The 13,023-nt window shown below is 65.8% G+C and overlaps 1 long non-coding RNA gene across 5 annotated transcripts; it reads right to left on the bottom strand.

The window, feature by feature from the left end:
- LOC115938305 (uncharacterized) lies at positions 1-12,783 on the bottom strand. Of its 5 annotated transcripts, XR_014138427.1 has the most exons (3): positions 12,454-12,783; positions 10,576-11,759; positions 1-2,428 (listed from the first exon to the last, which is right to left on the bottom strand). It is a non-coding gene; the product is annotated as an uncharacterized LOC115938305 (long non-coding RNA). The 5 variants fall into 5 exon arrangements; XR_014138428.1 differs by lacking the exon at positions 10,576-11,759 and having other exon boundaries at positions 1-2,418; XR_014138425.1 differs by lacking the exon at positions 12,454-12,783 and having other exon boundaries at positions 1-2,418; positions 10,576-12,447.
- Positions 12,784-13,023: the final 240 nt, after the last annotated feature.

The raw sequence follows: 13,023 nt of genomic DNA on the forward strand, positions 1-13,023 counted from the left end.
TCCTATCTTCAAACGGCTTTATGGAGACATAGTTCACATACCCCACCACCCGCCCACTGCAAGTATGTCGTGAGGTGTCCGTACTTTCGCAGAGCCGTGTCTCCATCCTGTGATCCCTTTCAAAACATGTTTGTGTTGTCCAGAAAGCAGCCCTGTGCCCTGCGGCCAGCCCTCCTCACCCCCCTCACCCGCCCCTGCTGGCCACAGCTCTGCTCTCCGTCTCTCCAGGGGCTCGCCTGCCCCAGGCGGGCGCGGTGGTCGGCGCGGCGGTCAGCGCGTGGTCGGCTTGGTGGTCGGCTCGGTGGTCGGCTCAGTGGTCGGCTCGGTGCCCCCGGGTTCGTCCATGCTGTGGCACGTTGCAGGATGAGCCTTGGAAGGCCGCGTAATGCTCCGTGCTGTGTGTGTCCACATGGGCAAATCCACGCTCTGTGGCAGACACTGGGGTTGCTTCCTCCGCTGGGTCTGCGATTTTGGGGACACACGTGTCTGCGTTGTCCAAGGAGGGGAGGACTGGGTGCTTTTCCCGGAGTGTTCCAGGCGAGCTGGGGGCAGCCTGGCCACGGTGGAAGGATTGTCCCTAAACATCCGTGGAGGCTGCAGAGATGGGCCACGTGCACGGCCGACCCCACCAGTGAGGCCTGGATGGGGCAAGTGCCCGGGAGAGGGACTCTTCAGGTTCGGGCAGGAGCCAGGGCGTGGGGGCGGGGAGCCTCCCCTCCAGCGAGACTGGCACTGGGAGGGGCTTCAGCCCTGGGGACCCCAGCCCCCCGATGGCTCCTTCCCTGAAGGCTGCACCTGGGGCCCCCTCCCCTTACATGCCACCCCGCCCTCACCCTCAGGAATCCTTGTTTGCCCAGGTGTGGGGCGGCCGGTAGAGTGGGCTGCTCCCCACACGTCCGGGGGCCCCCGGGCCGAGCCCCGGTCGCCTGTGTGCAGGTGCCTGCCACATCTTTGCAACTGACTCAAAGTCCCTTCAGGGCAAAGAGGAGCCCTCCTCTTCCCACCGCCCCACCGCGCCAGGACTCCCTCCGTGGCGGACCCCCAGCCACACTGCAGGGGGGCCCCTCTTCCTGCCGTTGCCCACCCCAGGGGCTCCACAGCTTGGGGGTCGGAGGGGCCAGGCCTCCTTGCACCAGCTCGGCCCAGCAGGAACAGCAGCCGCGGTGCGAGGCTCTGCTGCCCGCCAGCCCGCGGGCCCCGGGACTGGGAGACCAGTTCAGCATCTGCGTTTGCTCCTTCCCGACTGAGGTCATCCCAGCACAATCCCCCAAATCACTTCATTATTTCTTGGTAAATAGGGCTTTTCCTAGTCAAAATCATCAGCATTTTTGTGTTGCCCCCACATCTGGCTTTGATTGGCCCCGGCCTCCTCGGATGGATGCTGGAGCCCTGACGTTATGGTGAGGGAGGAGAGGCCGGCCTGCTTCCCTTCCCGCTCAAGGCCTGGCCGGGGGAGGGGCGGGCGGGGGAGGGAGACCCCAGGCCTTTCCCCGCACGTCTGTGCACTCTCTGCCTGGCCCCAGGCTCTGCAGGGGGAGCCCCAGGCTCTGCCTCCCTTGGCTATGTTCTCAGCCCTCCCTGCGCAGAGTCCCCGGCCCCCTGGCCCCCTGGCCTTCTCCTCCTCGGTGTCCCCCACACCCCAGGACAATGCGAGCATTTCATCCCAACCCCCCACACACACACACACTGGGATCTCTGCCACCCCCTCTCCTTGAGGGATGCATGAGAGGCAAGATCCCCTGACCACCCCCTGCCCCCGCCCCGCAGCTCCTCCACATGGAGCTCAGAGGAAGTCCAGCGAGGAGGGTCCCCGGTGCGCCTGCCCCTGCAAGGACAGGAGTCTGCAGGGCTGAGGTTGGACCGAGGTTGGGCCGAGCAGCCCTCACTCCTTAGGGCAGCAGGAGGCTAGGAGATGATTCCACCAGGCACCCCCCTCCCAACGCATGAGCACCATGACCCTGCACAGCTATCTGGGTCCCCGAGAGCATGGTCCTGGGACATTCCCTATGGTGCTGGGGGCAGCCCAAAGACCACCCCTGAGCTGGTGACCGGGCGGCTGGGGGGCAGACACCTGTGACAGGCCCCAGGGGAGCAGGACAGCCTCTGCCCACGGCCCACCGGGGAGGGGAAGCTCGAAAATCCTCCAGAGGGAGCTGGTGAGACCCCCAGGTGGGTGTTCGCGGGGGGGCCCCCAGCCCCCTCCCCTGGCCGCTGCAGGCCTTCCCTCCCCGCCGCAGGGGAGGTGCCTCCCAGAAGCCTTTGCGGCGGGCCCAGGGCAGGGGTGACGCGCCCCCTTAAACAGAACAAGGTGCTGGCCTTTCATACCTTCACTTTACGAAGTGTTGGGAATTCCGACGGCCCAAACAGCTGGATGTTCCTCAGCAGGTTCTCCCTGGGACTTCACCGGCGGCCAGGGCCCTAAATAATTCTTATAAAAACCATGTCAGCCCCCAACTGTGTGATATCTGATTTGTAGCACTAATAAAACCCCACGTCTGCGAGCCCGGCGCTGAAGACGCCGTTTCCCGCCACTGCATGCGTGCACACGTGTGCACACGTGTGTGTGTGTGCACGCACGCGCATGTGAGTGAGCGGGTGAGTGCGGGGAGCCCTGGGGGAGGGGTGGCTCCGGGGAATCCTGCCTCGCTCCCTGGCCTCCCTGAGCCCCACACGCCCTCCGCCCCGCACGCCCACTGCCTGCCTTGCTCACCAGAAAGCTATGGCTGGTTGGCCGGAGGGTGCAGCCCCTTCCCGAAGCTGCACAGCCCTGGGGAGTGGGCCCGGAGGCTCAGAGAAGGCAGTGCCAGGCCGTGCTCAGAGGGTGTCCCGCTCCCCAGGCCCAGTGGGCAGGGTCAGGTGCAGCCCCCTGCCCTCAGAGCTGGGGCCGCCCTCGGGCTTCTCTCAACTTGGAGCCAGCCCTGAGCGATGAACGACGGGGCTCCCTCCTTCCAGCTACCCCTTGCTCCCAGCAGCAGACCTGGGAGGTCCCAGGTGACCCTGGACCCAGAGTACCACCAAGAATGTGCTCTTGACCCCTGAGTGGCCTGGGAGCCCGGAAGCACCCAGCTCGGGGCCATCCATGGGGGAGTCTTGATGATAAGCCCCCCAGGGCATGGAGGGGCACCAACAATGACCCATCAGCAGGGTTGGTCATTAAAGGCCAGATCAAAGGCCTCCCGAACACATGCGGCTGGCTAGGGAGGCCGGCCGGGGCAGGGGCAAGGGTCTGCTGTAAAGGCACCCCCCGCTTCTGGAGCCATGGGCTCCGGGCCTCAGCTGCCCCAGGGGGTTCCCTCCGCTGTGCCCTCCCAAGGCCACCCTGCTCTCCAAGGCCACAGCACCATCTGACAGCAGGAGATGGAGACCCTGCCCGTGAGGGGCCCAGCCCAGTGTTCAGGGGGCCATGTGGGGCTGCCCGGGGACTCGGGGCACTGGTTCCTGCCACCCAGCTCCTGATGGCAGGCAGGGGCCTGACGGCGCGAGGAAGAGCGCACACGGCGGTGCCGGGCGGGAGGGGAGCGGGCACCGGCCCGGCGCGCTTGGCCTGACATGCCGGGCCACGTGCTTGCCCACGGGGCTCATGGAACATTCTTGCTGGGGGCCGGGGGCTGGGGGCCAAGGTGTGAGAGGCCCCGGAGGGCGCCGGGCACTATGATGGCAGGCAGACAATGGCCACCGGCCCCGGGCAGGGTCCCCTCGCTGCTCTGGGCCCGCCAACAGTGTGTTTGGGTGCAGAGCAGGCTTAGAGGCCTTGCAGACAGGGCTGCCGGGGCCAGGTTCCCGGTCTCCCCTCGAGCTTGTGAGGCCCTGGGCTGTGGGCTCATCTTTCTTTGTGTGAAACATGGGAATGGTAATGCCGGCCAAGGAGGAGCTGGAGGGCCCTGCTCCCAGGACCCCCGACCCCTGATGTCAGGCTCTCCCCTCCACTCACGCGTGTCCCAGTCCTGAGTGCCAGCCCGGTCTCTGTCCCGTGGCTGTCCGACACCATCTCTACCACCATCCCCCCACCCCCGGGGCTTGCCACGTCCTGTGTCCCTGTTGGGCGTGGCGTGCGGGTCTGGGATGAGCAGGGGCTCACGGGAGTCGGATGATCATATTGTGGGAAGGCTCATGGGGTGTCTAACCCCGCATGAGATTGTCCAGGCCCAGGAGGCGGTGCCGGAAGTGGGCGCCACACACCCAGCCGCGAACCCATAGTCCCTGCCCCATGGGCCCCAAGTCACGCCACATCCTTGGAGACGCCATTGGTCCTGCTGGCTGAGGATAGAAACCTCCCTTCCTGCTGGCCTCTGACCCTGGGGTGACAGTGGCGAGGTCAGCAGCCCGTGAGGTTGACCCGCCCCATCACCAAGCTGTTTGTGGCTCCAGAGCCAGCCGGTTCACACAGGAATTCCAGCGATTCCATGCTCCCAGGGTGTCAGGCTCCGGCTCAGGCCTTGAGCAATCTCAGCAGTACCTAGGGGTGCCCCAGCCCCAGCCCCGAGTGCTTCCTCCCACTGCCTGGCCGGGCCCTGGCATCTGAGGCGCCCCCTCCCTGCTCCCCTCCCTGGCTTCGGGGGACCCTCCAGATCCCCTGCCCGGTTTCAGGAGGCCCACCGACGAGAGAGGCTTCACGCCACTGCTGGGTTTTTTTCCCATTTAAGGAGACAAGCCCATGGTTACCTGATTCCTTCCTGTGCGCACCGCCCCCCCAGCCCCAGAGTGGGCACGTCCCTCGTCTGGGCTGGTGAACTTCTCTCTCGCACCCCCCGGGAGCTCCTGGGCGAGAGGTGTGTGAAGGAGGCGGTAGCCGGCCACCTCGCCCCGCAGGCCAGGCCCTGAGGGTCTTTGGGCAAGGATCCTGGCCCCCCGCCCACTCTGGGGTGCAGGTGTGGCTGAGTGTCCCGTGGGCAGATTGACTCAGAACTCCAGCACTGAGGCTGTGGGCCGCGTGTCCCCAGAGTCCTGGTTCCAGGACCCGCGGACCCACCCACCCAGGTCTGCCCTGCACCCGGGGCCACCTGGCACGTGACTGTGCTGAGCTTGTCCCTGTGCCCCCAGGACGGGGCAGCACGAGTTCTAGAAGGTGCCTCCTAAAAATAAAAACTGGGCAAGAGGCCTTGTGGGGCTGGTCCTGAAGGAGGCCCAGTGGGATTAGGACCAGCTGCTGTTCCCATAGTGCCTGTCCTCACCTCCCAGAACATCCCCTGCCTGCCCCGTACCCCGCCTCACCCCGGCTAAATCCGCCTTGGCCCCTTGGCCGGGATGGAATGGGAAAACTGCTCTGAGCCTCCTGTGGGGCTTAGGGGGTAAGTGGAGCCGACAGCTGCCCGAGGAGAGTGATGAGGGGCGCCAGGAATGCCCTTTATCTGGAAATATCGTATTGCCCGCCTAGATGCCGGGAAGCCCGCGGGCCGGCCCTCCCCGGCTCCTGCTAAGACAGGAATAGCTTCGGGAGGCGGGCGCAGCTGTCCGCATCGCTCAAGAGGGCTCCTGCCAAAGTGGCCTTTTCCGAGCCCCCTGACCTCGGGCTTTCCCAGGGGGCTGCTGACCGGGGGCTCTCCGGACCCCAGGCCCCGGGGCCCCCGGAGCCCCCAGAAGCAGGCTGGGGGGTGGGAAGGGGACCCCAGTGACATGCGTGCGGCCCCAGCCCCGGTTCCTGACATGAGCTCCTTCCTCCTGCGTTAGTCCCCGTGCCCCGGGGTCCCCCCACCCCAGGCTGGGGTGCCAGGCGTGGGTCCCGGGCCAGAGCCCACAGGCAGCCCCGCCGCCCCCCAGAACAGAGGGGTCAGAGACGGCAGCGTGGCCCGTGGAGTGCGGGGTGCCGTGCGGGGCGGCTGGGGCGCGGGGCGGGAAGGGCGCCCGTCGGGGTCTGCTCGCACGGACCACATGGAAACGCAGGCAGCCTCTGGCACCAGGAAGCCGGGGCCTGACGGCGCGAGGAAGAGCGCTCACGGCGGTGCCGGGCGGGAGGGGAGCGGGCGCCGGCCCGGCGCGCTTGGCCTGGCATGCCGGGCCACGTGCTTGCCCACGGGGCTCATGGAACATTCTTGCTGGGGGCCGGGGGCCGGGGGCCAAGGTGTGAGAGGCCCCGGAGGGCGCCGGGCGCTATGATGGCAGGCAGGGCGCACTTAGTCACCTCTGAGGTATGGCTCCCGGCCGCACCCCGTGTCATCGCCACGGCAACGCCGGGAGGGGCCGGCAAACAGCCCACAACAGAGTGGCGCCCCCTGACTCCCAGTCGTCCCCTCAAGGGGGTGGGACGGCCTCGGAGACACCGCCAAGTTGGGGAGAAGAAGCTTGCAGCCTGGCTCGGCTCCAGCCGTGACCTGGGACCTGGGTGCCCCTGTCCTGTCCCTTGCCCTGCCCAGCCCCAGGCCAGGACACCTCGCCGGGACCTGGGCCCTGGGGGCTGGAGGGGTGGGAGGGGGCTGAGGAAGCCAGGCACCCCCAGGGTTCAGGGTCCCCCAGCATGTTGCAGTTTGTCAAGAGTGGAGCTCAGGCCACTGGAAACCCAAGTTCTGGGGGCCCTCGGGCCATCGGCTCACAGGACAAGCAGCCCCCAGTCCGGTCTCCTGCCGTTAAGAGGTGGGGGGACCCGGGGGCCCTGCCACAGCTCCCCCATGCCTCAGCATGTTAGGGTCGCAGGACCCCGCAGAGCAGGGCTGGGGAGGGTCACCGGACAGAGCCCCGGGGCAGCTGCCTGATGGGGGCAGTAATGTCACGTGCTGAGGAGGGCCGTCCCCGGGCGGTCTGCAGCCTGGGGGGCCCTGCCCCCACGCCAGGCCCAGGCATCCAAGGTGCCTCCAATCACTCCCTCGCCTGGAATGCGGTCCCAACACTTGGGGGCTGGTCCCCACGCACCCAGGGGGCTCCCCCCTTCCAGAGTTGCCTGCCCAGCCTGTGCCGTGCCCCTGGTCAGGGGGTCAGGGGAGGCCTGGGGCCCAGGGTCCGGCCGATCTCTGAGGGCTGAGGCCGAGACTTTGCTCCCAGGGGGGATGGTTGGGGACCCCTTAGAAACGTTTCATCTGCATCCCTGGGGAAAACCAGGCAAGCACAGGTTGGGGCCCTCTGTTCGCCTTCCCCCAACCCCAAGCAGAGGCTAGCACCGGGGGCCGAGCAGGGCCCTTCACGATGCCCAGTGCCCACTCCCAGGATCTGGGGCGGCGGGAGACGGTGTCCCCCAAGGACGTGGGCCTGGAAGCACAGATGTGCGTGCGTTGTCTCCCCCAGGGGCGGCGCTGCTGGTCTGGAAGGAGAGGGACACTGCTTGGGGAGGTCGTGTGTGGCCATGGCCAAGCTGTCCTTCCCGCATCAGCTGTCAGCAACCTGACCCGTCCGGCCACGCAGGCCAGGAGCCTCGAGGCCTAAATTAGGGCCTGAGGGAGAAGCCACGGGCATCACAGGGACACCTGAGCCGCCCTGGCTGCAGAAATGTCTGGTCCCAACGCCAGAGAGGCCAGTCCACCCCAAGGGCGGGCGGGAGACCGGCATTTTCAGAAGTTCGAGGTTGCCCGCCTGGGGGTACCCCCGGCCTGGCCCCCTGCCTTTCTGCCCCTGCAGAGCCCACGTAGGCCCAAGCCCCCGGCCACTCCCTGGGTTAGAGGGATCCGGTTCTCCGCTCCTCAGGGGGCTGTGTCTTATCTCTGGGAAAGAGGTTACGGGTTTCTGACATTAAATTTTCATGCTGAAATTTTCAGCATGTAGTTTGAAAAGTATTTTTTTTCCAAGGAACACCTGGAGGGGAGGGACGAGAAGGCTGTCGGGTCTGCTCACATGAGGCTGAACCTGAGGGCGGGAGGGCGCGCTGTGTGGTGGCACCCTGCCCCCCGGTGCTGTGAACGCCTCCCCTCCCCGAACACGGTTACCGGTTCGGCCACGAGAGCCTCCGCGGGCCGCCCGGCCCCTCGACCGCTTGGCGGGAGCCGAGTGAGCACCGGCATGGGGTAACTCTGCGTCTGGTGCTCAGCCCTACACTGCTCTTTGTCCAGTGCGTGCGGCTGGCTCCAGGCGGCCCCGCTCACATCTGCTGGAGTGAGGTCGGCTCTGCCCCAGGAGGGGTGAGCCTCAAGGAGCCTCGGGATGGGGGTCCCTCTGGGGCCCCAGGCGGTCCCGGGGCCCCGCAGCGCGGCCGTCCGGGGGACACGGTCATCTAAGGGGCCTGGCCGCTCCTGCTCCTGCCTCTGGGTAATTGAAGGAGCCCGCTCGGAAAATCCAGTGTCGAGCTCGTCTGTTGGGTCATTTTGATTTGGGGATTTCCAAACATCGGGGCCACGAGAGGTCACCCCGCTGACCCCGGCCTGCCTCATTATGTCACAGCCAGATTGCTGTGGCACGTGATGGAATCCAGAAGCCCCGCACGGGCAGGCAGTGGGCCGGAGGTGGGGGTGGGGAGGCCCACCGGGGGGCTGCGTGCGCCGGCTCCGCTCACCCCAATCCCACCCAGGCTGGCAAAGCCAGCCCCCCAGCCCCGGCTGCCCTAGCACAGCAGCCTGGGACCCTACACCCCAAAGCCAGTTGGGCTCAGAGTCCTGCCGGCTCTGTTCCTCAGGCCCATGTGTGTGTCCTCGCCCCTGCTGGACGCTGCCCCGCCTCCTCTCCGAACCCCCCCGACAGTGTGGCCACTCCCACTTTACTTTCCACCACCTATGGGCACAGCCCCCAAGCCGTGTCACACGCCCTCCCACCCCAGCTCGGGTGGGTCCACCTTCCACCCATGGAGCCCCACGTGCCTCTGTGGCCCTTCTCTGCCCGTCCCCATCCTGGCAGGAAGGACTGGGTCCCCGACACCGCCAGGCCCTGGCCAGCCCCTCTGTGTCCTGTGTCTTCCTCCTTCACAGCGGGTCCCGCTAGGGCCCCTCCCTCGGCCTTCCATCACACTTTTCTTGGGGGTTTTGAGGCTCAGGTCCAAGCCCCTTCCCCCTGTGACCTCTCCAGGCCCACACGAGGTAGCACCCAGAAGAAGTCACCCTGAGGCCTGGCTGTCTGCCACACACCACATTTCGGGATGACCCAGCCTGCCTCTGGCCCATGACCCCTCCCAAGCCCTTTTCCTTTCCTCTCTCAGGACCCTCAATAGACCCCTGAGCTTGGCCCTGTGCAACTTGACTCCACGTCATGGCATGGCCCACTCACTTGCCTGTGACCCCCAGTGAGTGACTGGCCGGGGACAGAGAGGGCAGCTGGGGACACACAGAGCTCTCCCCGCTGCCCACTAACCCCCTCTTCCTGGACAGACCCTTAAGGTTTGCCTCTGGGCTGCTCTCCCAGCTCCTCGGAGACCCCTCCCTGCAGACTTGGGCCACCCAGGACTGCCCAGTGTGGCCCTTGTTGTCCGGGGCCCAGCGGAAGCTAGTTAGCCCTGAGGTCCAGGCTTCCTCCCTTGGCGTGGGGCCCCTGAGAGCTGGAGAGCAGAGGGAACGCAGGGTGGGGTACGGGGGTGCCTGGGAGGTGCCCCGGGGGCCAGCGGTACGGGGCGGCCCCATCTGCTTTCCTCCTCGTCCTGGTCCCAAGGGAGAGGCACACCATTGTCCAGGGCCTTGGAGGAGGCAATGGGGAGGGACCCGGGCAGGGACACCAGACAAGGGTGGGTGTTCAGCCGTCTCCCTGGTAACGGTGGCAGCCCAGCCCCAGCGATCCGGCAAGCCCATCCTCGGGCACAGAGCCGGCAGATCTGGTGGCTCCAGTGCCCTGGAAATGTAATGCCCATGTGGGCAGCAAGCTCCTTCCTGTCCCCTCTGAGCCTGGCTTCTGGGCTCGGCGGGTCAGCACTTTCTACAAACTCCACACGCAGCAAACAGAGCCTGGTCAGGCGGTCCGTGGCACGCCTCCCAAGGGACGACCGGCCAGGACCTGCCGCATGCCAGGGGCACGGCCATTTTCCCTCGTGCATGCTCTCCACCATGCTGCCTGCCCTCCTTGAGACCCCTTCTCCCAGATCTTCCCCCTCTGCGAGCCCTTCCCGTCCTCCTCCAGACTTCCCCAACTCCCAGCGGGGAGCACAGTGGCCAAGGCACCCTCGCCTCCCCACCCCTCCAGCCTTGCTTCATCTTCCAGCCACAGAGAGAGGTGGGAGAGCCCCAGGAGAGGGCGTCCCAGACCGGCCTGGAACGTGGCAGGCAGCCGCGGCCCTGCAAGGCTGGATCCGGACGACTTGGGATGGGAAGCCCTGTTCAAGTAAGGCCTTGGCCATCTTGGCCTGCTAATTGGGTTGTTTCTGGATCCCCAGGCTCCCCACTTTCCAAGGGCCCCAAACCCAGTCCCACTGGGCTTCCTTGAGGGCTGTGATGAGGCTCCTGGGTGGTCCTCAGGCCACAGTGGGGATCCCACAGTGACTCAGTAAGGGGGCAGCAAGGCACATTTGCCCAGGGCTACAACATGGTGGACTCCAGGCCAAAGCTGTGTGTGGTTCCCGTAGCAACAGGATGGGGCAGCCGCTTCTTTGCCCTGGCCAGACATCGCCCTGCCTGGCTCCAAAGGAGAGAGCTCCCCCAGGCCCAGGGCAGGCTCTGGCCGCCCCTGGGTGCGGATCTCCCTGCAACAGTTCCCAGAGAAACAGCCTGCTCTCCTGGCCCCCCGGCCCACGCACCCACCTACCTGCGTGGCCACCCCATCCCGGGAGCTCCTTGGGAGTGGTCAGCAACATCCCTGGGCCACGATCTGCACGGCCCAACGTTCATCTGAGCCTGGTCTCACCTGCCAACCCTCTGGCTGCGGCGGGAGGCGGGACCAGCAAGGAGACGGAAGATTCCAAGAGTGGAGAACACAGGACAGAGAGAAGGCGGTCGGCCAGTTGAGGCTGGCAGGGCAGGTGCGAGAACTTGGGAAGGATGTAGGGTCTTCGTGGGGACAACGTACATTTAGAAAAAGCGGAAGGGTGCTGGGGACGAGCATGGGGGATGGACCATTGGTCCTGGGGAAGGGGCTCCATCATGAGAGTGTTCCCATGCCGGGTGCCGGGAGTGTGGACCCAGGGAGTCCTGATGGCCACTCCTTGGGGGAGAGAGAGCCGTGGAAGCCAGGCAAGGGGCTGCAGAGAGACGGAGTGGCACCCATTTGGCCAAACAGCAGCGTCTTTCTTTCTTGCCAAGGGAAGCCGGACAGACCGCCATTTTGTAACGCCGTGTGTGCCTGTGGGCACCCTCCACCACCCCGTGGCCTGGAGCAGGCCTGGGCTGGGCATTGGGCAGATGGGCAGGCAAGAGTTCCCTCCAGCAGCAGATGCAAAATTTGAACACACAAACGTATTTCGGAGGTTGGTGGGGTGGGATGGTGAGCAGTGTGCAGGGTGCATGGAGGGCTGCTGGTCCCGGGGCCCCATTCTTCTCTTGTGGCTGCCCCACCAAGAGGCTGGGGCAACTTTGGGCCCCACGGGGAGCAGGAAGGAGAAGGGGTCTGCAGAGACGGTTGTCTCCAGGACTGGCTGAGTGCCCTCCTCCCCCGGGTTGGGGTCCAGGGCAGGTGCTCTGCTCATGGCCAGAGGTGGGTGCCCCAGTGAAGGGGGCCTCGTCCCACTTGGCCAAGAGAAAGCCCAGCCCTGCTAAAGTGGTATTGAGTAACTCAATCAGAAGAGATATGGAAGAACCTTCTAGAAAACCCAAGCTGCTCACTCGTCCCTGCTCCATCCCCAGGACCCTCCCCTTGGGGTGAGGAGGGCAGGACCCCATCCAGGCCAGTGTGGACCCCAACTCACTGGCCCCTCTCCTCTCCGGGCTTCTGTCCTCTTGCGTGTGGGGATGGCAGCCCGGTCACCCCTCCCCTGGGTTGGAGCTGGATGGCATCTGGAGGAGGTCCCCCAAAAAATGCATCATTGAGCTCAAGACCAGTTTGGGGGGTTGGGGGGCAGGACATGGTGGAGAGGTGTGGATCAGGGTCCCAGTTACTCAGCCCGTACTGGTTGTTTGCTTAGGTCAAAGCTCCCAGCCCGATGGGGCTGGGGGCCGGGGATTAGGGCAGGGGGCACTGGGGTTCTCTCCTGATGAGGTCTGCTTTTCCCAAAGCCACTTAGGCTGCGAGCAGGACCCGCAGCAGCAGCTTACTTCTCCGGTGGGAGCTGGGGGATTGCGTGCTTGTCTGCGAGGAGGGTGCCCTTCTGGGACTCAAGGAGCCTCCAGGAGGAGCCGGGCTCTGCTCTCCATCTCCTGGGAAACCAGGATGGGAGGAAACAGACCCAAATTAGGTGCCCCTGGGCCAGGACAGGATTCCGGGGGCTCCAGAGCCTGCTGGGGTGGGAGGGAAGGGCGGCCGTCTCCAGGTGGGGTCTGGGTGCCCTGCAGCCCAGAGCCAGGATCCGGGACTCTCCTTGGGTGATGGTTGCCTAAGGGAGGCATCACCTTCCTCCAGGACAGGTGCCCCAGCCAGCCGTGGTGGTCTTCTCCGAGCCCACGGCGGGGCCCTCACCTGGCCCTCCTATGCCCCAGCTGGACCCTCAGGCCCTTCAAGGACTAGCTCCAGCCTAGACGTGTGGGGACTGACCTGTCCTGAGCTGGACGGCCAAGACGCGGCGGTGGCCGTGCTGGGCTCCGGCCCAGGGTGGTCTCCGGGTTGGTTGGTGCTGGGAGTTTGGGGGAGAGGGTTGCTTGTGCAGCTTGGCCGAGGGGACGGCAAAGATGTCTTCCATCCTGGCCCGCACTCCAATGTCCCCCACAGACATGGCCACATGCCGGTCTCCATCCTAGTCCATCCTTGACCATCTCACCAAGACTCGAGGACCCACAGTGGCTGCTCCCACACCAGCCGGCTGGGAAAAGGCCCACGGTACAGGGTGCACGCCAGGGCGGCCGGGGATTGGTCACTGCCTGAATGTCCCCGGACGGATGCCCGTGTGCCCTTGGGCAGCCTTCCCCTCGGACAGGCTGTCCAGGCCGGGGAAACCCTAAGCCAAAGGGATTAAGAAGAAAGGACAGAATCGGCCGCTCCTTTGGCCGTGCTCATTTGTGCCTCATTTAGTGTATATTTGCTCAGTGGGTAAAAACACGGAGGTGATGGCGCCAAGGTCGGGATGTGCTCCCATCACTCAGGTCAGCCGCACGGAGGCCCGCCCCG

This window comes from Leptonychotes weddellii, chromosome 11 (assembly GCF_054177405.1).
Source record: "Leptonychotes weddellii isolate Sample4059 chromosome 11, ASM5417740v2, whole genome shotgun sequence".
In the NCBI taxonomy this organism is placed as follows: Eukaryota; Metazoa; Chordata; class Mammalia; order Carnivora; family Phocidae; genus Leptonychotes; species Leptonychotes weddellii.